Consider the following 26,212-nt stretch of genomic DNA (forward strand, 5'->3'; position numbering starts at 1 on the left):
AAAATCCCCCAAAAAGTCTGCAGGAAAATTCCCCACCCCGTTTTTCTACCAATCGTTCTTTATTTGGGATCGCAGGATACCATCTCCAGCTCTGTTCTCAGGGAGAAAGAAAGAGAGAGAGAGACTTTTGGCTTCATGCAAGGAAAGCAGCAGAAGCAGCAGAAGTCTTTCTTTCTCTCCCCAAACTCTGCCAGAAATGAGTCTTTGTGAGACTTGCTGCGCTGGCGCAGCCTCTTGGAGTAGGATGCCATCTCTGGTGGAGTTTGGAGGAGAGAAAGAAAGACTTTTTCTGCTTTCCTTGCGTGCATCCAAAAGCAGAAGAAAGAAGCGGAAAGAAGCAGCCCGGTGGCCAGGCGAGGCACGTGGGGCATAAGTGGGGCAAGTTCCCCCTCTCTGTCCGTTCCCTCCTTCCCTCACTACCTCGTGTTGTTCGCAATGCAAGCGACGTAAGCCTTGAGTTCCCGCGGACCATGTGGGCGGCGCAGCCTTGTGCTCCCGCGTAGCCTGGATTAATTGCTTTGGGGGTGACATTTCTCTGTGGCCCACCAAAATTTTCTTGCAGACCGCCAGTGGTCCCCGGCCCACTGGTTGGCGACCACTGGTCTAAAGCAGTGGTCTAGTACAAGATGAAGAATGCAATGGCTTACTTTCCAACTTAATAAATAAGGAATAGGGTTTCTTTTTTAAATTGAATCATAAAGGTTGAAGGTGGAAAGCCAGGCAGATATTTGAAGGATGACAATAGCCTGTGACTGAATCTATTTCTCTGTCCTTTGGAAAATGTTTTGCTGAATTCCAGTACCCACTAAACTGGCGCATGCTTCACGGCCTTGGTTTTGCCCTAGAGTAAAACCCATCATTTTGTCAAGGCAGACACAACTCATTACTTGTAGGATTTCAGGTTCCCTGGTAGTTCTCAGGGAGTGAAGACTTGAAATGCCATGACCTTTTCTAAGAAGGGGGGAAAATGCCACTAAAACGAGGAGGGCGATGTAAGAGAATAGGTTGAGGAAAAATATAAATCTCTCTCTCTCTCTCTCTCTCTCTCTGTCTCTCTCTCCCTCCCTCCTTCCCTCCCCAACTGCAGTGATTCACTTAACAAATGTGACAAGAAAAGTGATAAAATGGGACAAAACTCATTTAACAAATTTCTCACTGAGCAACATAAATTCTGGCCTCAATTGTCGTAAGTTGAGGTCAACTTTACATGGCAGTGCCCCAAAATTCAATTGGTGGAATAAAACTCCACTTCCATTGGCTGAGTAATTTCTCCCTCTCTTTTTGTGGACTCGGTGAGAAATTGTCTACTAGTTAGAAATATATATGCAAAATAATCCCAGACGAGATATAAAATGAGACAGTATATTTGGCAAGACAAATATTGGTAATGGACACTTTGTTATGGTCATTGCTTCCTTCCTTAAGACAGGAGACAATTGGGAAGAATGGTGAACTGTGTACTTTGAAAAGAATAGAATAGAATAGAATAGAATAGAATAGAATAGAATAGAATAGAATAGAATAGAATAGAATAGAATAGAATAGAATAGAATGCTTTATTGGCCAAGTGTGATTGGACACACAAGGACTTTGTCTTGGTGTAAATACTCTCAGTATACATAAAGAAAAGGTACATTCATTAAGAATCAAGAATCATAATGTACAACACTTAATGATAGTCATAGGATACAATCAACAATCAAATCATACTAAGAAACAGTCAAGTGGGAGGGGATGGGTAATAAGGAGTGGGGGTGGATTAACAGTAATAGTAGTGTACACTTTGTAAATAGTTGAACAGTGTTGAGGGAATTATTTGTTTAACAAAGTGATGAAAAAACAAAAAAAAACAACAACTATAATTACATTCTGGTCTCGTTATATCAGAGTCTGCACAGACCAAAATCATTATTTGTAAACTTGATGTACTACACACTATACACTTGCCTCCTTTACTGACAACAGTTCTCTCCATGTGGCCCATTAGGGAAGGTTGGGTAGAGAATATCCCTCCATATTACCAGAAACCATGGCCCTTCTTCCATAATTAGAGGATACAAGGAGAAGACATCTAATTAAATTAACAGGAAATGAGCTAAACTGTTCACATTTAATAAAATCATCCCTATTGATTTCTGTTGCACCATGACAACTTGTTTAAAATCAAATTATTAAGCAAGTGTGCCCTGTTTCAATACCAACTTCCAACAAACTTTCGTTTGTTGAATTTCTGGTGTCCATTGGAGAAATGAATATTCCAATGTAGAAGACAATATGTTTTCTTGAAGGCACCCTTATTTTTTTTTGAACATTAAAAACTGTGGCAGCGGAGAAGAGGTAAGCAGGAGAAATATGAGGCTCTTGTACTGTTGGCAGTTCCCTTTCTCCAAGTTTAATTGTTATGAAGTGCAAATTGCTTACTTATGTTTCCCCGAAAATAAGACCCTATCTTATAATTTTTTTTTGCCACCAAAAAAGGCACCGGGTCTTATTTTGAAAGGGAAGTCATCCTCTAACTAACCTCACTTGCGTGCGTCGCCCTCGGCCTCCTTTTTGCTGTCAGAGGCCTTCAGGAACTTCTCCTGTGGCTGGCAAGGCTTTCTTGAATACCTCTGCAACCGATAACAGAGCTCCGGATCAATCGGAGGCCTTCAGGAAAGCCTTGCCAGCCTTGCTGGCTGCAAAAGAAATGGGCCGGCAAGGCAGGTGTTGGGCTGTGCAAGACCTGGTTACACTGTCCAAAGGTAAGCAGTAGGGCAGCTCCACACACACCCCATCCCTACCCTAGCTTAATTTTTACCCGCCCACTCTGGAGTAAGCGGGATCTTAATTAGGGGTTATTTTCAGGGTAGGGCTTATATTGGGCGCATGTGTAAAAAAAAATCAATCTATGGCTTACTTTCTGGGTAGGTCGTATTTTGGGGGGAAACAGGGTAGAAACAATACTTCCCTCAAGAGTGAACAATGTTTTACCGTTACTCTGAATGGCCACTGGCTGTTCAGGTGCACCGTCTTTGTCTCCCATTTTGCAAATTTTCTTTTGTTGTTCATGAAATGGGAGAGAAGGAAAAAGCCATGTTCCCCGAGGAAGTAATGTCTTTTGCCGTGCCAAATCTGATAATTTGCAATTGAAATGAAATAAAAGAGCTGAAGGACTATAATCCCACCATTGCATGGTGTCCAGGTTACCGCTTTTCTTATCCGCAACAATAGAAAGTTTCTTATTCTTAGTATGGTTCCAGAGCAGGGATGGGGCACTAATGGCGCCTTTATGACCTGTAGACTTCAACTCCCAGAATTCCTGAGCCAGCCGTGCTCTCATCCCCACCCCTGTGTTCTAGAGAATGGTCCTCCAACCTTGGGAACTTTAAGACTTGTGGATTTCAACTCCCAGAATTCTGGGAGTTGAAGTCCATAAGTCTTAAAGTTCCCAAGGTTGGAGACCCCTGTTCTAGAGTGTAACCAAGATGATAGAATTTGAGAGAGAAACAATGGGAAGAAGTAGGAAGGCTTATTAGAACTTTAAATAGGGATATGTTGCCCAGTTTACTAACTATGGAAGAGTAAAAGCAATGCAGGAGATATCGCCAACGTTCAACCAGGAGTAAATAGTCCTTGGAGGGAATATCGTGTAACATCCTAAGGAAAGGAAGGAAATCAATATGTGGGCTGTTGGTTTTTGTAGCAACCTAGTATAATAAATAACTAATTCTTCTTCTAAATAAAATATGGAAGGGATTTTTGTTTAACATCATTAATTTGAGATCATCAAAATGAAGCAGCCCAGGATTTTCATGGCAGTGTAAAATCAAGTGACTAAAGGAAAAAGTTAATTATTTGAGTTATTTCTTAACAATTGCTGATTTTGTCTCATTTTAGAGGCCATAAGGCTGTCCCAAATTATATATATTTTCAAACAATGCATATAATAATTTTACAGGTCTTCATTTTGCTTTATAAAATTATCTCTAAATTAAGAGTAATTCTCATACCACGGCCCTTTCTACTGTAGGTTTTAAGGATCAGTTCTGGAATCTTAAAAATAAACAATAAAGATTTTGTTACATACAGGTAGTTCGCGACTTATGACCACAACTGAGCCCCAAAATTCTGTTGCTAAGTGAAACATTAGTTAAGTGAGTTTTGTTGCGTTTTTGGACCTTTCTTGCCTCAATTGTTACGTGAATTGCTGCAGTTGTTAATTTAGTAACACGGTTGTTAAATGAATCTGGTTGTTAAATGAATCTGGTTTTTGTCAAAAGTTCACAAAAGGCGAACCAAAACAGTACAACAAAAGTTGCAAGAGTCTGTTATCATAATTAATCTCAATAAAACTAACTTCAGACTTCTCATGGAGGTGATTTCTTGCTCTTGTCTACCTATTGGAGAGACATTGATTTTGTAAGTCTGATTGAGCTCCTTCTTATTTCTTCCTTTTTTCCCCGAAATAACCTTTATTGAAAATTCAAATTATTTATCCATTGATACCAATTTCCCCAAACCGTATAATAATCTGAGTCTTCCTTCTCTTTTAATTCTAATGTGAGTTTGGTCCATTTCCGCGCAATCGAAAATCTTTTGGATTATTAAGCCAGGATTCTATCCTGTCGGCATAGAATCCTCCCTGTCGGCACAGAATCTCCTTTCCAACATTGTGTGAGTGCTGTTCTTGCTGCTGTAATTATATGCAAGATTAGATATTTTATCTCTTTCGTATAAATTCCCATTGATAATTCCCAGGAGAAATATTTCGGCTTTAAATTCTATTTGAACTTTCGCAATTTCCTTTAATCATTTTCGTATTTTGGTCCAATATTTCTTAATATTGGACCAAAATACTTCTTTTTGGACATAGTGACCATAATATTTCTTTTTGGACATAGTTACCATATATGAAACAAGGTAGCCTGTGATTGCTTACATTTCCAACAATTTAAGCTTAGATTATGATACATTTTAGCCAATCTTGAGGGGGCTAGATACCACCAGTAGCACATTTTATATTGGTTTTCTTTAAATGCCGCTGATTTTGTTATCGTATAGTTTTTTTTCCAGATCTTTTCCCAGTCCTCCAGCTCTATATTATGTCCCAAATTCCTGGGCCACGCCATCATTGGTCCTTTCACTATTTCTTCTGCCAAATCATATTTCATTTGGCATGCTTCATCTGTTTTTGCCTAATTAATAGTACCTGAATAACTCGGTCGAGATCTTCATTTTAAGGCTCTCCAATTTCATTCTGCCTGCTTTAAGGTAAGCATGTTGTGGTTCGCTGGCAGCAGGTGTGGACGGCTGAGGTCTTGGAGAATGAGGACTTGGATGAGGGGCCTGCGTGCGATGCAGGGATGGGGCCAGGACTATCAGAGAGTGGAGTGCTGCCTTCGGAGATGGTGGAGGCTGGCAACAGTGATGGACCCCGAGGAGCCTGTGCCCAGTGTGCATGCGCGCAGGGCTGTTTGAAGGAAAGAGCAGCTGCCGCAGCACGGGCGACTCGGGAGTAAGGCCCCTCCCTTAAGGGATAAAAGCCAGCCCTCAGAGGTGGAGTTCTTTGCAGGAAGCAAAGAAGTTCTTCGCACTTCAAGTCTTGTGGAAGTTCGGTCTATCCTAATTTGTGTTTGGAGACTTTTGGTTTTTAACATTTCCTTGCAATTTAATCTAATGTTCTTGGCAGCTTTTGCACAACTTTGGCAAGGCTTGTTCTTATCTGGGACAATTAGTTTCAATTGTGTTTCACTGTGAATGAACAGAATTCACAGAGAAGCATTAAAAAGGTTTTGCTTTTATCTCTGTTTGGTGTTTGTTTGCTTGGAACGAGGCTTGGGTCAGAACAGAGCGATGTCCCATTCTTTTCAGCAAGGAAGGGACTGGGAAGTTTTATTGTGGGAAGAGAATAGCTTTGGATAGGTTTATGTCAACTGAGAAATTGGACTTTGTCATATCGGGGACGGGGGGAGGGCAGAGGGAAGGTGTTCTCTTTTTATTTCAGCTGTAACAAGAGTTAATTAATGAACACAAAAAAGGGATAGATAGAATTATATTAAATTTTTGAAACAGCAAGAAAAACCAAGCTTCCACAATCAAATACACATATACATAGAATTTAGAAATTTTAGAAAATAAATAAATATATAAAGATGTATTTTTTTTTCTTTTTTACTATATCTACAAAATGTTTTTAGGATAGATTTGGGAGGATTATATGAATTGTTACAAAATAATACTAAGTAAATTATAGTTATCTCGCAAAATATGAATGAATACAATTATTGTCAAATGATTGATTAATAATGATACTAGGGTATTCAATTTCTGATTGATAATATGAGCTATTATGCAATGTAACTGTAATTGAAGACTATGAAATGGATGCACAAAAATTTTTGTAAACCAACTGGCACACTGCTTGTATACTTATGGAAGAAAGGTTGATGTTTTTATGTTTTGTTTGTTTATGTTTGTCTTTAAAAATCAATAAAAAAATTACAAAAAATACCCCAAAACCAAATACACATATACAGTAATGTACTCAAGGAAAACGGAAAGTCTTTCTCTCACGTCCTATGCAGACAGTGGACGGCAAACATTAATATATTGAATTTTGGATTCTAGTCATGGAAGGGGAGTCTACAGAAAAACACTTTGCTTTCGTCAACATGAAGCATCTATTTCTCTGCCAATAGTATCAGCCAGTCCACCTATCAAGTGTTCTTCATATTTTTCTTCCTTTGTTTCAGCTAGAATATTATTTTCTTTTAACTTGCAAAAGTATGAATGCTTCTTCTGTACCCACTGCCGTCAAGGAGGTGTTATGGAATGCAAGTCAATATTGCTGTCCAATAACTAAGGCATGTTGGTTTTTTCTCTTGCGTCAAACTGAGCCATATTTAGATTGAATCCAGGAAAAGGATATGGTGATTTTGCTCAAGATCATTACACCAATTAACATTTTGCCAGGTAGTGAAAACAAAGTTGCCTTCTATCAAATCCGTTGCCCGGTTATGCCATCCAAGTATTGCCTATTTTAGCCTGTTCTCCGGACTCTTAGGCATAATCTTTTGTCATCACTGGTTATCTAAGGCTACTGGGAGGGTCCTTCTATATGCATCACAAATTCTTAGTTGTTCCATTGAATGGCATCACCGAATCCCTTGCTTAAGGCCTGTTATCTCTCCAGTAGAAAGCAATGTCATTCCTACACATGGTCTTTCTGAACTAACCAAAGAGCCATTTGCCAAAACGAAGCCGTTTATGACATTAATTGGCTATCTCCATCTTTTTCGGGATATAGCAAATAACATCCAATGAAGGTGACAATCATTCGCGTTCTCAAGACAAGGAGAATCCTGTCCTTTATCCTCCAATCAGGGGTAGGCTTCAAAATTTTTAGCAAGGGGCTTTCTGCCCTAATGACTGGCTGGGTGGGTGTGGCTGGGTGGGTGTGGCTGGGTGGTCATGTGACTGGGTGTGTGTGGCCAACTTGACATCACTTCTTTGCCCTAATTACCTAAAAAGAACGATATATACCAAAAAAGTTGTTTATTATTTAGTGCATTTAATACTTAAAAAAAAAAAGACTGGGTGAAACCAGGCTTAATAGCAGTGACTGTGAGAGGGCTCTTGGAGTCTTAGTGGAGTTTCTGGTGAGTTACGTGATTCTTATTATTTGGGAATTAATCCCCTCTGAGGCTTGTGGCTATTTTATCTGATTTTCTCAATGGCTCTCCCTCGCAAGCGCTGAGTGGATTGTTTATCAAGCTTGTAACACTTTTACCTGGTGTGAAATGCTCTTGGCTGAATGCCCAGAAGTTCAATTAAGCCCATTAAGAGCTTTCCCTTGCTACTTGTCTTTCTGAGGCTATTGGGGGCTCCCCAACAGAGTCTTGGCTAGGGGTTCTCCTGAGCCCCTGCGAACCCCCAGCAGCCCACACCTGCCTCCAACCCAGCAGATGAGCTCCTAGGAAAAATGTGGACTCTGTAATTGCAGATATCTGAGTTTTAATTTAGAGAATATCTTCCAGAAGTTTTAATCATTCCTTCATGGGAATGGAGCTGTCCATGGCTGCCTTATTCAGTTGAGTGTATTTATTTATTTATTTATTTGATTTGCCAATTGTTTAAAAGATAATAAGTATAAGTGTATACATAGTTGTGGCAGAGTGTAGAGTGTAGAGTATTGCTGTAACAAATTACTTCTACTGTCTAACTGGGAAGAACAATCTGCAAAGGGCTTTGGGAGACATGGTGTGGGAGAGAATTGTGAAAGTGTTGTGTCATAAGTTCCACCCCTCGCACATGAATATCATGACATTATATATAAGTATGAAAAGGGCAAACCTTGTGCTGTGACATTGCTTCCAATGTTTTGATAAAATATTGCCTCGGTTACAAGGGGAAAATGTCACCCAGTAGGACTCATTGTTTGTCATGTCCACATCGGAGTCTGAATCTGAGGGGAAGACTAACAGCTGACAGGAAGTGGGAGAGTGGCTCCGTTGGCTGTGGAGGAAGCTGGGGAAGGGCAAAGTCCAGCTGGGCAGAGCAGGGGAGAGATAGAACAAGGGTGAAGGAGTTCAGAGGAAGACCCAGGCCCACCCCCTCTTCATCCTAGGGCACACAGGGAGGAACGGAGAAGAGAGCAATGTGGGTGGCGTGGCTTACGAGGAAGGAAAGGGCCCCGATTCCCTTCACAAGGCACACCTCGGGGTAGAGTTTAAAGGAGAGGCAGTTGGGAGAGGCGTTTGTCGGAAACAAATGCTGAATTCATTGAATGTTGTGAGTGTTTGCCTGCATTCCTGACATTGCTTCTGTTTGTGTGAATTATTGCCATCCTTCTGTATGATTATCTGCCTTGCTGTAATTATTGGACTCATTATCTTGCCCTGCTGGGAATGATTGATTGCAGTCATTCTGCTTACAGCGTTTGGACTGGAGTATCTGCAGCCAGAGGCTGTTGTAGATTTGTGGGAGAGTTTTTCTCCAGGCCGGAGAGTAACTGGGACGTTGGGGGCAAAATTGGAGCAAATAAAGGGACTCATAATTATTTTCTGGCTGTGTTGCCTTCATGCCACACCCCGGGTCATCACATTGTTAAAAATATTGCTTCATGTTGTCATCTGGGTATGAGATGACAGCATCTTCCTGGATCTTGTTTTCCTGATTTCTGGTGATTGTCCTGGAATTTTCATACCTAGTCTCAAGTAATATCATATAAGACAGAGAGGCATAGTCAATGACTTCATGACTCACTGCACTAGTGAGGCCACACTTCGAATACTGTGTCCAGTTCTGTTCACCATAGCACAAAACAGATGCTGAGACCTTAGAAAGAGTGCAGAAAAGAGCAACCAAGATGATAAAGGGTTTTGGAGGCTAAGGCATATGATGAAATTGTTAAAGGAATTAGGTACGTCTAGCTTATCAAAGAGAAGGAGTAGGGTAGCATGATAGCTGTCTTTCAGTACTTGAAAGGCTGTTACAGAGAAGAGGGAATTGAGTTATTCTCCAAAGCACCTGACAAGAAGCAACAGGTGGAAGAACATCAAAGAGAGATTGAAGCTAGAACTAAGGACAAATTTCCTGACAATGGGAACAATCAATCGATGGAATGTCTTGCCTCCAGAATTTGTGGAGGCTTCACCATTTAAGGGATTGGACAGCCTGAAAAGTATTGGGTCTCCTGCTTGAGTAGACGGTTGAACTAGAAGACCTACAAGGTCCCTTCCAACCTTGATAGTCTATGTTCTAAGACAGAGGTCTCCAAATTTAGCAACTTTAAGACTTGTGAACTTCAATTCACAGCATTTCTCCAGCCAGCATTCTCCAGTTGAAACCGTTTATGTCCGGGATGTGAGGGGTCTGTAAATATTTTCACAGCCCTCTTTTTGACTCGTGCAGTATACAGGTCCTCCATGGAAGGCAGCTGGGTAGTAATTGTTTTTTCTGCAGTCCTAATTATCCTCTGAAGTCTGTGTCTGTCCTGTTGGGTTGTAGAACCAAACCAGACAGTTATAGAGGTGCAGATGACAGACTCAATAATTCCTCTGTAGAACTGGATCAGCAGCTCCTTGGGCAGTTTGAGCTTCCTGAATTGGCACAGAAAGAACATTCTTCGTTGTGCTTTTTTGATGACGTTTTTGATATTAGGTGTCCATTTTAGGTCATATGATATGACAGAACCTAGAAATTTGAAGGTCTCTACTGTTGATACTGTGTTGCCTAATATTGTAAGAGGTGGTATTATGGGTCAGTTTCTTCTGAAGCTATGCTGGCTGGAGAATTCTGGGAGTATCAAGTTTGGGGACCCCTGTTCTAAAAGCACACATTTCCTAGTCAGCCTTGAATACATTCCTCCACAACGATGAAAGAATTGCAGCTTAATTTAATTTTCACTATGACTAAAGGGAACAATTGCTAAATACATAGAGGGAAGCTAGGTATTAAAAGTATTCGATTAACTCATTTATTTTAATTAATTTAAATCAAATCAAATTTATTAATGGAATCCAGTGTTTTAATGGATACTTTAAACAGAACAGTAAAATACCAAACAAGCACAACACTCGGATCAACAATCCAATCCATTTTTCTTATTTTTCCATCCTATTTCAACATCAAATTAAACAGCTAATTAACAGCTTAAAAAGCAAAATATGCCTCAAAAATTGATAGCTTTTCTAATATGGTCATTTTTATATACAGGTAGTACTCAAGTTACGACCACAATTGAGCCCAAAATTTATGTTGCTAAGTGAGACATTTGTTAAGTGTGTTGTGCCCCATTTTTTTTTACAACTTTTCTTGCTATAGTAAAGTTGTTTAAGTGAAAAAATACTTAACTAAACAGCAAGAGGCTCAGTGTTTCATACTGCTCTGGATATTCAAGCTGATCAACCCAACAGAATTAATATCGTTAATAACATATTGCAATGATGTCCACTAAAATATATCCAATAACAACAAAATATAATCCAGGACATTAAAAACAAAACTGCCCTTTTCTATGCAAATCAGAAGGAACGCCATGTTATACACATGTATTAAATGGAAGCGCTTATTTTAATACTGTGTGAAAACTCAAAGGATGTATTGCTTTTGGACATATAAAGTAGAAAGGTAATAAATTTCTGAAGCTTAATCTTCAGGAGGCTCTTTTGTGGGCTTGGGAGAAAATAATAATTTGGCTTACATAGTTACATCTTCTATTACATGTTTACCTTGAGGCTAATACTGTAGTAACTTGAAGTTGATTTTGCTTATTATGTCAGCTCTTTGCAGCTCTGAATACAAATTTTTATCAGTTTTGCATTTTGGGGCAATAAATAAATAAATATGTTCTAGCCACTTATCATGCATATTTCAATATTTTAAAGTGGATCTGCAGGAATAATTTTTCATCTTCTTAAGTACAAATTCTTCATGGGTAAGTGTGATGACCTGGGGCATGGCACAAAGGCAACACAGTCACACAAGTAAGAAAAGTCCCTTTAATACCTCCAACTTTGCCCCCAACGTCCAGTTATCTTCGGCTGGAGAAAAAACTTCTCCCAAGAACAGTCTTCAAGTGGAAGAACTTCAGTCTGAAAACAAAGTACATATAAACTGTAAATAAAAATCCACACATCCACGCTGCAGCAATTAACTGGACAGGGTAGGATAAGTAATTGCAGACTTCAAAGGCCAACAACAAAAGTTGGGAAGGTGCCAGAAACACAGATAAGCCACAACAATACCAGATAAATTCACAATTTGCTTCCAACAAGTTGCTGTGCGCAAATTCCCTTTTTAAACACTGTGTTCCCAGCTGCAGCTAATGAAGGGAATCAGGGCCCTTTCCTCCCCCATAAGCCATGCAACTCATGTTGCTCCCTTCTCTGTTCCTCCCTGCATGCCCTAGGATGAAGAGGGGGGTAAGCCTGGCTCTTCCTCTGAATTCCCTCTGCCTTGCTCTACCTCTCCCCTGCTCTGCCCAGCCAGACTTTGCCCTTCCCCAGTTTCTTCCACAGCCAACGGAGCCATACTCCCACTCCCTGTCAGCTGCTCAGCCTCTCCCTTGGAATCAGATTCCAACAGCGGCATGACAGGTAAGTAGCAGATTATAGACTCGTTTATGAAGAAAAACAACTGGTGGGGTGAGTATTTTTTTGCTCTTCTAGGAAAGTTTCATTTTCCTTGAGCATAATGCATATCAAAGATTCCCATGCAAGTCTCAGTGCACCATTTCATTTTTCATCAATGAGAAACTCCTGGGAGACTAAATATCTATTTTCCACACCATAAATGATCAGCATCGGTACGAAGAATTACTATCAATTTGGCCCTCCAGTTAAATTGTAGCATGGAACGTAATTTGCCCCTTTAGAAATCTATAACTGAAGTTGCATATGCAGAAGTAAAACTTATGGGTTGGATCTACAGTAATGTCTTCAGTTAATAAGTATTTGTTTTTCACCTTATCCCTCCGTGCAATATTTAAAATCCATGTCGTGAACATTACTGTATATTGAGGCAGAATGGCTTCTGGAACAAAACTTGCCCATTGCATTGAAAATAATTAATTCTGCAAGCACCATGGAAGAGCCAAAAGCCAACTATCTTTTCCTGAAGTGAAGACATCTCCAGAACTTTAGGAATCAGAGATTTCAAACTGTCTTCTCCAACAATCCCTACACAAAAAGTCGTATTTCAAAGGAGGGGTGAGGAATTCCCCTTTCTAGGTTAGAATGGGGGCATGTTACCGTGAATCTGACCACCTAGAGCAGGGATATCAAACTTGATTTCATTGCAGGCCGCATCAGGGTTGTTTGTGTTTGACCTGGGGGGGGCAGGAGGGGCGTGTCCAGCTTGGCGTCACTCGTGTCAGGGATGCCTGTGGTGGCCCGAGCGCTCTGCTAGCAAAAATGGAGTTCATGTCCCCCCAAACTCTGTTTTTGCTGGCACAGGCACCGCGGGATGGTCCTTTGCTGTTTCCATTATGGCCCCATGGGCCACATTTAAGTGCCCCGTGGGCCGGATATGGCCCCCGGGCCTTGAGTTTGACACCCCCGACCCAGAGGCTGCCTTCAATGTGGGATCAAAGAATCAGAGTTTGATTTTTTTTAATAAAAAGTTTTTATTTTTATAACAAAAACAAAAAAATAAAGCCATCTTTCAGTTATATAGTGTGTTGGTGGGTACATATATCCTGTGCTCATATTAATATTTGTATACATTTCTTACTAAGTTTACATTCATATTTGTTGTGGTTTGCTGGCAGCAGGTGTGGACAGCTGAGGTCTCAAGAGAGCGAGATGAGGGGCCTGTGTGTGATGCAGGGATGGGGCCAGGACCATCAGGGACTGGAGTGCTGTCTTTGGAGATTGTGGAGGCTGGCAGCAGTGATGAAGAGGCCCCCGAGGAGCCTGTGCCCAGTGTGCATGCATGCAGGGCTGCTTGAAGGAAAGAGCAGCTGCAGCAGCATGGGCGACTCGGGAGTAAGGCTGCAAGGTAATGGCCCCTCCCTTAAGAGATAAAAGCCAGCTGAGAAACCGGAGTTCTTTGCAGGAACCAAAGAAGTTTTTGCACTCAAGTCTTGTGGACGTTTGGACTCTCTTAGTTTGTGTTTGGAGACTCTTTGTGTTTGAAATACTTCTTGGCAACTTTATCTAGTGTTCTTGGCAGCCTTGCACAACCTTGGCAAGGCTCGTTCTTATCAGAGACAATTAGTTTGAAACAGACTTTTAACTGTGAAGGAACGGAATTCATAAAGAATCATTAAAAGGTTTTGCTCTGTTTTGTGTTTGTTTCCTTGGAACAAGGTTTGGTTCAGAACAATATTATAGCCTATTCAGCATTATATATCATTATAACAATATCTTTTAATTTCTTTATTTTCCAACCATTTATAAAATAAATCCCAAATCATATAATACTCCATTTCTTCTTGTTCTCTAATTTCTCTAATCTCAATGTTAATCTACTTCATTTCTGCACATTCCAATATTTTCTTAATCAGCTCCTCCTCCACTGGAATCTTTTCATTTTTCCAATTTTGAGCAAATACAATTCTAGCTGCTGTTAATATATGTATGTATATGTGTGTGTGTGTATATGTGTGTGTGTGTGTGTGTGTGTGTGTATGTATATGTATATGTATATGTATATGTATGTATATATTCTTTACTATAATTCTCAGGTAGGATCCCCAGTAAAAAATATCTCAGGCTTTAAGTCTATATATTGTTTTATCATCTTTTCCAACCATGTATGTATTTTTGTCCAATATCTTTTAGCTACTGTGCATGTCCACCACATATGGTAATATGATCCAGGTATTTGACGACATTTCCAACATTTCACTGATTTGTCTTTAAACATCTCTGCCAGTCTTGCCGGGGGAAGATGGCATCTGTAAAACATCTTATACAAATTTTCTTTATAAGCTGTTGACATTGTTAATTTGTAGTTTCTATCCCATAGTTTCTGCCATTTATCCAAGTCTATCCCATAGCCAAATTTTTATCCCCAGGCTATCTTCTTCTTGACTTGTTCTTCTAATTTCACTCCTGATAAATAACCATACAATTTTTTTTAATCATCTTTTCTTATTTATTTTTTTAAAAACAGCCCTGCTTTAATTCCTTAATCTACCCTTTAATCGTTGGCTTTGTTAGGGAATGGAGAAGAGCAATTCACCTCCCTGCTTCTCAGAAAACCACCTATCACCAGGATCATTGCCAAAACTAAGCAAAGGGCAAATAGAATCGGGTTAGGGAGAGTAGCAAGACTTGAAAATGGCACATTGATCCCGACATTATCATTGATCAAACCATACTTCCAACAGTGAATGCAATATGCAAGGCCCTCTTCTTTTCCTGCTACTATATTCAGTCTGATGGCAATTTGCTGGTCAACTAATAATCCCCAAGTACAAGTTTGTCTTCAGCTTTGACATTACTCTCAAGTTCACAAAGATTTTGTGCAAAGCTAGATAATGTTTTATGCCTGGTAGAAAATAGAAATGCGGCTGAAATGGAGCCTCTTCAAGCACACGAGAAATAAAAACAGAATATTGGCTTTCATTGAGAAAGTTCTTGTCTACAGAGAATGGAAAAATAAACAAAACCATCTTGAAGTTGTAGTACTGGAAAGCAAAGTTAATTTAAAAGATATGAAAGGGACTTGGTGGGATGACTCTCACAATCTGAATATGGCAAAGGAAGGATATCAGTTGTTGCAAATCAATAGGAACAATATAAGGAAGGAGGTTGTTAAAAAGGATTCAGCTGCTCAGAAATAGAAATAAATTGATCTGGAAGCATTGCAGAGCAGAACTCCTCAAACTTTCCAGCTTTGTGGAATGGAGGGGGCAGGGGAGAGAGGGGATGGATCTGCGCAAGCAGCTGGCAAGTACACACACGCACAATTCCAGTTGTTCAAACGGAATTGTGCACGCACACCTGCTGTTCACTTAAATGGAGCGTGCACAGGTGCTCACCCGCTGCTTGAGCAAGTGAGGGTGTGCGTGCACAGGCTCACCAGCAGAGGTGGGTATTCAGCAGGTTCTGACCAGTTCTGGAGAACCAGTAGTGGAAATTTTGAGTAGTTTGGAGAACCAGCAAATACCACCTCTGACTGGCCCCGCCCCCATCTATTCTCCGCCTCCAGAGTCCCAGCTAATTGGCTGGGTCTCCTTTGGTTGCCCTGCACAGGAGAACAGAACTGGAAAGCAGATTAGTGGGCTGGGGAGGGAATGGGGATTTTACAGTAACCTTCCCTTGCCGCATCCACCAAGTCATGCCACACCCACGAAGCCATGCCCACAAAACCAGTAGTAAAAATGTTTGAATCCCATCACTGCTCACCAGCCATTTCCGGGGCCTGGGTGCAAATTTCTCACAGTCCACTAGTGCAGGGGTTTCCAACCTTGGTAACTTTAAGCCTGGAGAACTTCAACTTCTGGGAGTTGAAGTTTTCCAGGCTTAAAGTTGCCAAGGTTGGAGACCCCTGCACTATGGGCCACACAGCCCATAGGTTAGGAGCCTCTGTTGTAGAGGGCATCTGAATTAAAATAAGGGAGGACTGAATAAAAAAAAAATGGGGAGAATGATAAGTGAGATGCCACAAGGAGCAATCTCACTAAAGAAAAGTTAATGAAAGACTGATTCTTTGGAGAGAGAAGCCAAATTGTAGAATGGAGCTTCCTTGGTGAAAAAAGATTTCAGAATAGTGTCTGATTACAAATTGAATGACTAATAGCAGTAACATGATTGCAAGAAGGCCAAAGAAGGCCAATGCAGTTTTAGACTTTACGGAGCACAGCTGCCAGGGGTGGGATTCTACCAGTTTGCACCTATTCGCTAGAACCGCTTGTTAACATTCTAAGCAGTTCGGAGAACCGGTTGTTAGAAGAAATTACTGGCCTAATCCTGTAAGGAAGGCAGGAAGGAAACATTCTGGTGTTGCTTACAGAAACTGCCTCTCCGTTGACCCTTATGACATTCTTGGCAGGACTAGACTTCCTGTCTCAGGAACTTCTCTGGAGTTTTTCCCCCCTCCTTTGCTGGTACTTTGCTTGTGTGGAGTGACCATTCAAAGTTACAATGGCACTGAAAAAAGTGTCTTATGACCATTTTTCACACTTATGTTGCAGCATCCCCACAATCACGAGAGGCCAGGCGAGGAGATGCGTGTCTTAATGTGAGTGATATTGAGTTGGCCACGCCCAGCCAGTCACATGACCACCAAGCCACACCCACTGACTAGGCGACACCCACAGAACCGGTTGTTAAAAAAATTTGAATCCCACCCCTGAGAGCTGCCTCAAGTATTGTGTACAGAGTTCAGAATAACATAGTTGGAAGAGATCTTGGAGGTCTTCTAGTCCAACCCCCGTTCACACAGGAAACCCTATACCACTCCACACAAACAGTTGTCCAATCTCATATTTTAAAAGTGATGGAACACCACAACTTCTGAAGGCAAGCCATTCCACTGATCATTCTCACTCTCTTATGGTTTAAATCTAATCACTTGCACATTTTTTGGATCAAATTCAAGCCTGTTCTTCATGTTTTACTTGGGAGTATTTCTCTAAAGAGAAAACTAAAAGAAAACAAAAGCTTCCAGTCAAAATAGTGGCTTAAATCAGGGATATTGGTCAACAACTTCAGGTCATTTTTTAGAATTATCGCATGGGACTTGAATACTTTTGGAAACCCAAAACAGCCTGCAGATATTTCAAATGGTTCGTTTTAAAGTTAGGATTTAGAGTTGTTTTCCTTCATATACAAGATATGTATCTCACCCATATTCAGCATAGAATTTCAAGATTCTAAGCTGGACTTGGCTTATGAAACTTTAAAAAACATAGATCTATTCCATAAGTTTTGGCTTTTCCCACTTGGACCCGCCATAATACCAATATGCCCTGACAACTTTTCTCGGCTATATCCTCTAATCATGTTTTCAACTTCTTCCAACACAATTAAAGAGTTTTTTCACCCCAAAATCAAAAGACAGTGGCAGCTACACGGTGTGTAAAAGCTGTTATGATTCATTTCCTATTCTGCCCAAGGCAAAAATCAGTTGACAAACAGTGGGTGGACTCATAGTAGCCCTTATTGACTGTTTCAAACTGCTATGGGCAAGCCCATTCCCTTCTGGCTACCTGACAAGCCTCACCTGCTGGCATTCTGACACTGGCTTCCTAAAAGGTTGAGCTCCTAGCAGAGTTATACTGATGTTCAGTGGTGCGATTCAACCAGTGTTAACAACCGGTTCGGTGAGCACCATGCTCTACATTTTAAAAAGCCCATTTTCAAATTAATTACATACCTTTTACTGCAGCCCCAGTGAGTGAAACAGCTGAGGCGTGGCAAACTGCTCTGTCCGCGCGAATCAGCTGTGCTAAAAAAAACCAGGAAATAAAGCATGGGAAACAGAAGGGGAGGGTGGGCAGGGCCAAACACTCACCAGAACTACCGGTTCACTGGAACCAGTCCGAACCGTTAGAATCTGATCCCTGCTGATGGTTTACCTCAGGGGTCTGCAACCTGCAGCTCTGGAGCCACATGCGGCTCTTTTGGCCCTCTGCTGTGGCTCCCTGTCGGCTGATTCCACCACTGGCTAGCCCCTCCCTTCCTGTCCCCGTCACTCCTCACGTGGCCTGAGAAGGTAAGGGTGATGGCGGGGGATGGAGACTCGCTCCGTATTCCAGAGCAGGAGGTGACTGGGGTGGGAGTGAGTGACGCAGAGTTGGCCACGCCCACCGGGTCACACTGGTTGTTACATTATTGGCTCCCGGTGTTTTCTTTTCTGTGGGAAACAGGTCCAAATGGTTCTTTGAGTGTTTAAGGTTGCAGACCCTGGGTCTACCTGAATGGCACAATGGTGTTAAAGACTTTTGTGTCAGCTGTCAGTTAATGGCGCTTTCCTCAGCAAATGGCCCAATAGCAAGGAAAAACAATTACTACCAACCTGCCTTCCATGGAGGACCTGTATACTGCATGAGTCAAAAAGAGGGCTGTGAAAATATTTACAGACCCCTCACGTCCCAGACATAAACTGTTTCAACTCCTTCCCTCAAAACGACGCTATAGAGCACTGCACACCAGAACAACACAAAGACAGTTTTTTCCTAAATGCCATCACTCTGCTAAACAAATAATTCCCTCAACACTGTCCAACTATTTACAAAGTCTGCACTACTATTACTATTAATATTCTCATCACTCCTTATCACCCATCCTCTCCCACTTGTGACTGTATGACTGTAACTTTGTCATTTGTGTCCTTACAATTTATATTGACTGTTTCCTAGTATGATTTGATTGCTTATTGTACCCTATGACTATCATTAAGTGTTGTACCTGATGATTCTTGACTCTTGACAAATGTCTCTTTTCTTTTATGTACACTGAGAACATTTGCACCAAGACAAATTCCTTGTGTGTGTGGGAATAAACTTTGGCTTGGGTTTGAGTAATGAATAATCTAACGCTTTATACATACATGCCTGCTTAAAGGTCACTGAGATAATGCAAGGAAATTAAAAGCAAACACTAGAAACAATTAAGCAGCTCAGACAACTGTAAACAAGTCTGTACTATATCTAATTAATGTAATCCACAATGTGATTATGCTTACTATGTACTAAAATCTCAATAAAAGGGAGCACCGGAATTTACTCTGGACTCCCATCCCGAGAGCCCACGCTTGTGTCTCATCCTTTTCCATGGGAGACCACCACAAGTGGTGACCCCGACGTGATCCACTGCGGGTGGTACGTGTCCGGACCTCCATGTTTCCTCACCTGGAATAGGTAAAGTACGTACTTAACTATTGCTGGACAATAGGATTTTTCAGGGAACATGGGGGAAAAACTTTCTCAGCCACAGGAACGTCATGTTAGTGAGCTGCTGAAGTTAGTCAGGACAAATTTCTTAATCTTTAAACCCTCTGGGGGGGAGCATATAGTTCTTTCAAAAGGTAATGTGAAAAATCTGCTCCAAGAGATCTGGCGGCAATGCCCCTGGTACTCAGAGAAAGGCTCTTTAAAGTTAGACACGTGGAGGAAAATTGGAACTATCCTTCATGAAGAACCACGGGCAACAGCTGAAATTTTGACATATTGGAAGGTTGTTATGACTGCTTTAGAGACCCAGCAACAACCTCTTTTAAAACCTTTAATAGAACCTCCTCCTTATAAAGGAGTTGTGTTGCACCCTCCGACTCCAAAACTGGAGTATGTTTTCTCACCCCCAACAGCGCCTACGCCTGTGGATGAGAAACCCCAGCCACAAATGGGAGACCACCACAGTGTGTCCAATCACACTTGGCGAAATAAAGAATTCTATTCTATTCTATTCTATTTCTATTCTAATTCTTATTCTATAAGAGAATTATAGAATTATTATTCAGAAGACTTATTCAAAGTCTTCTGACAAGACTTTGTTTGCCAAATTGTAATTTAGCATGATACGGGACCATAGCCAAAAATCAAGGAAAATAACCATATTACTCTTCAAGTCACTGCTGTGGCTGATTATGCAACAGAAGGTCCCTTGGAGAGAAATCCTTTTCCATCTTCTCTGGAAGGGCTGTCAGATATTAACCAAATCATATGGCCACAACAAATGAGAATATAAGAGAAATGCTGCCATTTGTCCATGTGACACTAGAACTCCATTTCTTTTTCAGATGTAAAAATACTCTATTGTACAGGTAGTTCTTGTCGTACGACTGCAATTGAGCCAAAATTTCTGTTGCTGAGTGAGCTTTGCCCCATTTTACGACCTTTCCTGCCACAGTTGTTAAGTGAATCACTGCAGTCGTTAAATGAGGCACATGGTTGTTAAGTGAAGCTGTCTTCCCCATTGTTTTTGCTTGTCAGAAGTTTGTAAAAGGTGATCCTGGGATCCCAGGACATTGCAACCATCATAAATAATGAGTCAATTGTCAAGAATCTGAATTTTGATCACATGACCATGGGGACGCTGTAATGGTCGTAAGTGTGAAAAGCTGTCACAAGTCACATTTTCCAGTGCCGTTTTAACTTTGAACAGTCATTAAATGAATTGTTGTAAGTCAAGGACTATCTATATTTGCTTCCAACTGACGATATTCTCAACAAAAGATAAACATTCATCATCATGGTGAAGGAGCTTGACTATTATTTGAGAAAAATATATAGGCTTCCCACTTTCCTAATTTTCAAGCCATACATGGGATAAGCTTTTTTGTTTTGCTAAATATAAGTTTGCTATTTGTAACACATTTCTCAGTTGGCAAAATATTTTTTTTCTCAATCTTAGGGAATGTGTTTTGTAAATTCAGAAGACATCAAATTTATAATAAATAGCAGTTTATTTACCAGTTGAATAAAAACAGCATTTAATTGGGATGATGCCAATAATTATATTTATATTTGTATTTTTATTAAATGACTACTTTGGAAGAAAAAAAAAAGGTTTGGAAATTATGAATGGTAACTTTCCAGATGGAAATAATTAGTCAGTGGTCATTGTGTGCTGGAAGTATCATCAATTATGGAAACAGACTTACAATTTAGTATGGATTATAACCGAATTATAATCAAGAGAAAACAAATTGTGGGCTGGGATGGAGAGAATTTCTGGAATAATAGTAATAATAATAATAAAGGCAGGCAGTAAATAAATTTAACAAATAAAATAAATAAGACCAGATCATAATTTATCTTTGCATAATTTTGAAAGAAAAATAGTCATCCAAACGTGAATTACTTGCCATTTAATTAATGAGTGGAATTTCTAAATGGATTTTAGGTAAAAGGGAAAGAAGGGCATGGTATATATTATAATTTAAGTGATCATCTTTATAAGTCAAGAAATTACATATTTTATCATTTCTCAGTTTAGATAGATTAAATGAATTTTTTGCTTAAGTAATAGCTCACCTGTGTTTGAGTAGTGGTAAATTCATTGTACAGTACTGCAAATATATTGGGTAGACATATATCCTATTTTATAAAGACATCCATTCATGGAAAAGATGTCTTAAGTCTGATTGAGAAAAACCACCATAAAGGAAAGAATCTAGCGAGCTAATTACACAGTAATTGTCTTCTAGGGGATCCAAAATTGGCCACTGTGGAAAATGGAATCCAGAACTGGTTCTAAAAAAACCCCTCTAACCTGAATCTTATCCTGTCGTTCCTTTTGGCTTGAAATTTTTTCACCAGACAATCCTGAATTCCTATCTATCTATCATCTATCTACGTACCTACCTTCCTACCTATCTACCTACCTATCAATATATCATCTATCATCTGCTATCATCTCTGCATCTATCTATCTATCTATCTATCTATCTATCTATCTATCTATCTATCTATCATCTCTCTCTCATCTATCTACCTCTTCTATCTATCTATCTATCTATCTATCTATCTATCTATCTATCTATCTATCTATCTATCTATCTATCTATCTATCTATCATCTATCTATCTACCATCTCTCTCTCTATCTATCTATCTATCTATCTATCTATCTATCTATCTGTCTGTCTGTCTATCTGTCCATCTATCTATCTACCATCTCTCTCTTATCTATCTATCTATCTATCTATCTATCTATCTATCTATCTATCTATCTATCTATCTATCTATCTATCTACCATGTTTCTCCAACAATACGGCCTCCACCAATAGGAAGCCCCAGCATGATTTATTGGCATAAAATCAAATTAAGCCCCTCCCCCCAAATTAAGCCCCATCTTAAAAAATGTGAAATGGGGGGGGAATGGCGGGGGGGGGGGCTTGCCGTTAGGAAGTACTTTGTTGCATGCCCGGATATGGTGCTGCCTGTGTTGGTGGGGCACTTCACACCGTTGCTTTCCCTTTTCCCTTGCTGCGGCATTAGAGGAACGCCGCGTTTGGCGCAGCCACATGCGGCCAGTCAGGGCTCCGGTTGCAGGGAGGAGACACTTGGCTTCAGGCGCTCCTGTCGCCGCCTTCCCTTTGCCTTCGAAGGTAAAGCGAACTATTTTAAAAACCTCTGCTCATCCCACCAGGGCCGCGCCGGAGCTGTGAGGGCTGGGCAGAGCTGGGAAAGCGAGCCGCGGGTGTTTCCTGGCTCTGCCCAGCCCGCACGGCTCCGGCACGGCCCTGGTTGGATGAGTGGAGGTTTTTAAAATCACTTTACCTTTGAAGGCAAAGGGAAGGCGGCGATAGGAGCGCCTGAAGCCAACAACAAAAGGCAAATCCTCAAGGTGGGCTGGAGGGAGGTGGCTGCGTGCCCCCCGGGCTGCTTCAATGCAAGGTCCACGATACTGTGACAGCTGCCGCTGCCGCGCTCCTTCTCTTTCCTCGCCTCTCCTCCCTTCGCCGGCAGGAGCGTGCGCACCTGCTGCCACCACCGCCACTCCTGAGGCCAGCTGGGGCGGGCAGGCGGGAAAGCAAGCAAGGCGGCTGCGCTGTCTTCTTTTTCCCTCAGCGAAGCCACCTGCGATGGGCGAGGAGGCGGCAGAGGCGCCCGAAATGTTTCAATTCGCTCGTTCGAGCAAAGCGCAAGCACTGAGTAAAGGGGTGAGAAAGAACCCCAGCAAGCCCTGAGCTTATACGATGTCTGGCTAGTGCTCTTTGAGTGGACTGGAAGCATCTTCCTTTAAATCCTAAATTCAGACCAAATTCAGTCGTTGGGAGCTGTTTTCTTAATTCCGTAACCAAAAGAAGCCAATGGGCAAATCCCTGTTCGCGCTCCGCCTGGGGCGCCCAGTGCAGCTGACAGGTGGGCCCTCCTTCCCGGCGGCAGAGCTTTAACAAAGGCAGCGAGCGCCTCCCCGCTGGGCCCTCTGCTCATCCCGCCAGGGCCGCACCGGAGCCGTGCGGGCTGGGCAGAGCCAGGAAACACCCACGGCTCACTTTCCCGGCTCTGCCCAGCCCGCACGGCTCCAGCGCGGCCCTAGTGGGATGAGCGGAGGTTTTTAAAATAGTTTGCTTTACCTTTGAAGGCAAAGGGAAGGCAGCGACAGGAGTGCCTGAAGCCAAGTGTCTCCTCAGGGCTCCGGTTGCAGGGAGGAGCCCTGACTGGCCGCACATGGCTGCGCCAAATGCTGCGGCATTCCTCTAACGCCACAGCAAGGGAAAAGGGAAAGCAACGGTCCCGAACATCCAAGCTGTCACCGCCCGCCCACCCGAGGATGCAAGGGGGGGAATTAAGTCACCCCCGAAAAGACGGCCTAGCCGTTTTTTCGGGGGGTCAAAAAAAAAATAAGGCCCGGCCTTATTATGTGAGAAACACGGTATCTATCTATTTATATCTAATCTAATCTAATCTAATCTAATCTAATCTAATCTAATCTATCCATCCATCCATCCATCCATCCATCCATCCATCCATTTGATTTCTATAGCCCCTGGGTGGCTCACAATTCAGAAAGATATATATTACAGCTAAAATAGCTTTAAACTCCCCAGCTGCCTCTGATCCTACAAGTAGGAACAGCAGTTTGAAATCCCCCAGCATCTTAAGTCCAGTCCAGCTGCAAAATCAAGGAGCTCAGGTAGGTAGAATGCTAGGTAGCAGGGAAGCTGGTACAACAGCAACAGCCCTAACTGACCTCTCCTAGTGCCCAACATAAGAAATTAGCATCTTGCATCTGGCAGTCTGAGGAGCAAAGCCCCTACTATGCCTTCCATAGTATCCCAGATGATCACTACTACCCTCCCACCCCTTCCCTGGGATCTTATCTCATCCTCCATTTTTGCATTTGAATTGAAGGGTTTTTTTTCCTTCTCCCTGCGTATTTGTTACCAGCATACAGAATTTTATTTCCAAGGACTCAAAACTGGCCCTTCCAGAAGAGAGAATGCATAACCAGTTCTATACATAAAATTCCACCCCTAATCCAGTGGTAAATGGTTTTACCACAGTCTGGAACCCACATTATGTATCTGATATTAACACAGTTGAGAAAGTCCAGAAATATTTCACAAGAAGTCGTTGCAGAATACCTTATGCCACCAGACTTGAAATTCTAGACCTGGAAAACCTAGAACTACGCCGCCTTCGATCCGCTCTAAGTATAATATATAAAATTATACATTGCAACGTCCTACCTGTCAATGAATACTTCAGCTTCAACCATAACAACACAAGAGCACACAACAGATACAAACTCAAGGTTAACCGCACCAAACTTTATTGCAGGAAATACGACTTCAGCAACAGAGTGGTCAATGTCTGGAATACTCTACCTGACTCTGTGGTTTCTTCCCCAAACCCCAAAAACTTTAACCTTAGACTGTCTACTATTGACCTCACCCCTTTCCTAAGAGGTCTGTAGGGGGCGTGCATAAGCGCACCAACGTGCCTACCATCCCTGTCCTATTGTTTCTTTTATTTTTCTTATACGTATCCATGTATTCATAACTGTGTTTTTACTTATACCTATTATCTTGTAAGCAATTGACAAACCAAATAAATAATAATAAAATAATAATAGTTCGGTGGACGTGGCTTGGGGGCCACCCTTTGCATGCGCATGCAGAGGCTTCCCTACTGACCTTCTGCACTCTCCCTGGGTCTTCAACAGCTGATGCATGGCAAACCGCTGCGCCGTGTGACGCAGCTGAGGTTCAAAAGCAGGAAATAAAGGTCAGCATGGAGTCGGCCCGGCCAGCCGGCCCCAGGACCTAATCGTCGGAGTGAAATAGTTTGCTCCCAGATGATCTTCGGAGCTACCGGTTTGAGCGAACCGTGCCAAACCGGTAGAATCCCACCCCTGCCCTATTCTTATCCTAGTTTGTATTCATATAAACATCACCTGTAAAGTCATGGAATCAATTATTAACCAATCCATCATCCTCCACTTAGAGACAAACAACCTACTCTCCAATAAACAATTTGGTTTCAGAAAAAAACTATCCTGTAATCTGCAACTCTTACACTGCAAAAACATATGGACGACACAACTCGACCAGGGCAAAGCAATAGACACAATCTACATAGACTTCTGTAAAGCCTTTGATTCAGTGGTACACGACAAACTACTCCTAAAAATAAAATCCTATGGTATCTCTGGACAATTGAATAACTGGATAGAAGCATTCCTGTCAAACAGACAACAAATGGTCAAAATCGGGAGCGTCCTATCAAATCCAGTACCTGTCAATAGTGGTGTCCCCCAGGGCAGTGTTCTAGGACCAACTCTCTTCATACTCTACATAAACGACCTCTGTGATCATATTAAGAGCAACCATGCGTTCTCTTTGCTGATGATGTAAAGCTGTTCAATACCACAGACAATACTGCTACCCTACAAAAAGATCTTGACTATGTATCTGAATGGTCAAACAAATGGCAACTTCAAATCTCAACAAATAAATGCTCTGTCTTACATATTGGCAAAAAAATCAGAAAATAAAATACAAGCTGAATAGTCAAGATCTTGTTGATGACCCAAGCTCTGTAAAGGACCTTGGAATACTCACCTCTAATGATCTAAGTGCTAGAGCCCACTGCAACTACATAGCCAAAAAGGCATTAAGAGTTGTTAACCTAATCCTACGTAGTTTTTCTCTGGTAATATCACACTACTAACCAGAGCATACAAAACATTTGCTGGACCAATACTCGAATACAGTTCATCAGTCTGGAACCCTCATTACGTATCTGATATTAGCACAATTGAGAAAGTCCAGAAATATTTCACAAGAAGAGTTCTCCACTCTTCTACTCGTTGTAGAATACCTT

At 41.5% G+C, this 26,212-nt stretch overlaps 1 protein-coding gene across 1 annotated transcript in view; it reads right to left on the reverse strand.

Moving 5' to 3' along the window:
- Positions 1 to 10,485: 10,485 nt before the first annotated feature.
- LOC148130757 (cyclic nucleotide-binding domain-containing protein 2-like) overlaps positions 10,486 to 26,212 on the reverse strand; it is a 77,321-nt gene continuing 61,594 nt past the window's right edge. Inside the window, exon 15 of the mRNA XM_087963627.1 lies at positions 10,486 to 11,576. The gene's annotated coding sequence lies outside the window, so the exon portion shown is untranslated. The remainder of the gene's footprint in view (positions 11,577 to 26,212) is intronic.

The sequence above is a fragment of the Notechis scutatus genome, chromosome 4 (assembly GCF_049901735.1).
Source record: "Notechis scutatus isolate UNSWTSFEM ecotype Mainland chromosome 4, rNotScu1.2, whole genome shotgun sequence".
Classification (NCBI taxonomy): Eukaryota; Metazoa; Chordata; class Lepidosauria; order Squamata; family Elapidae; genus Notechis; species Notechis scutatus.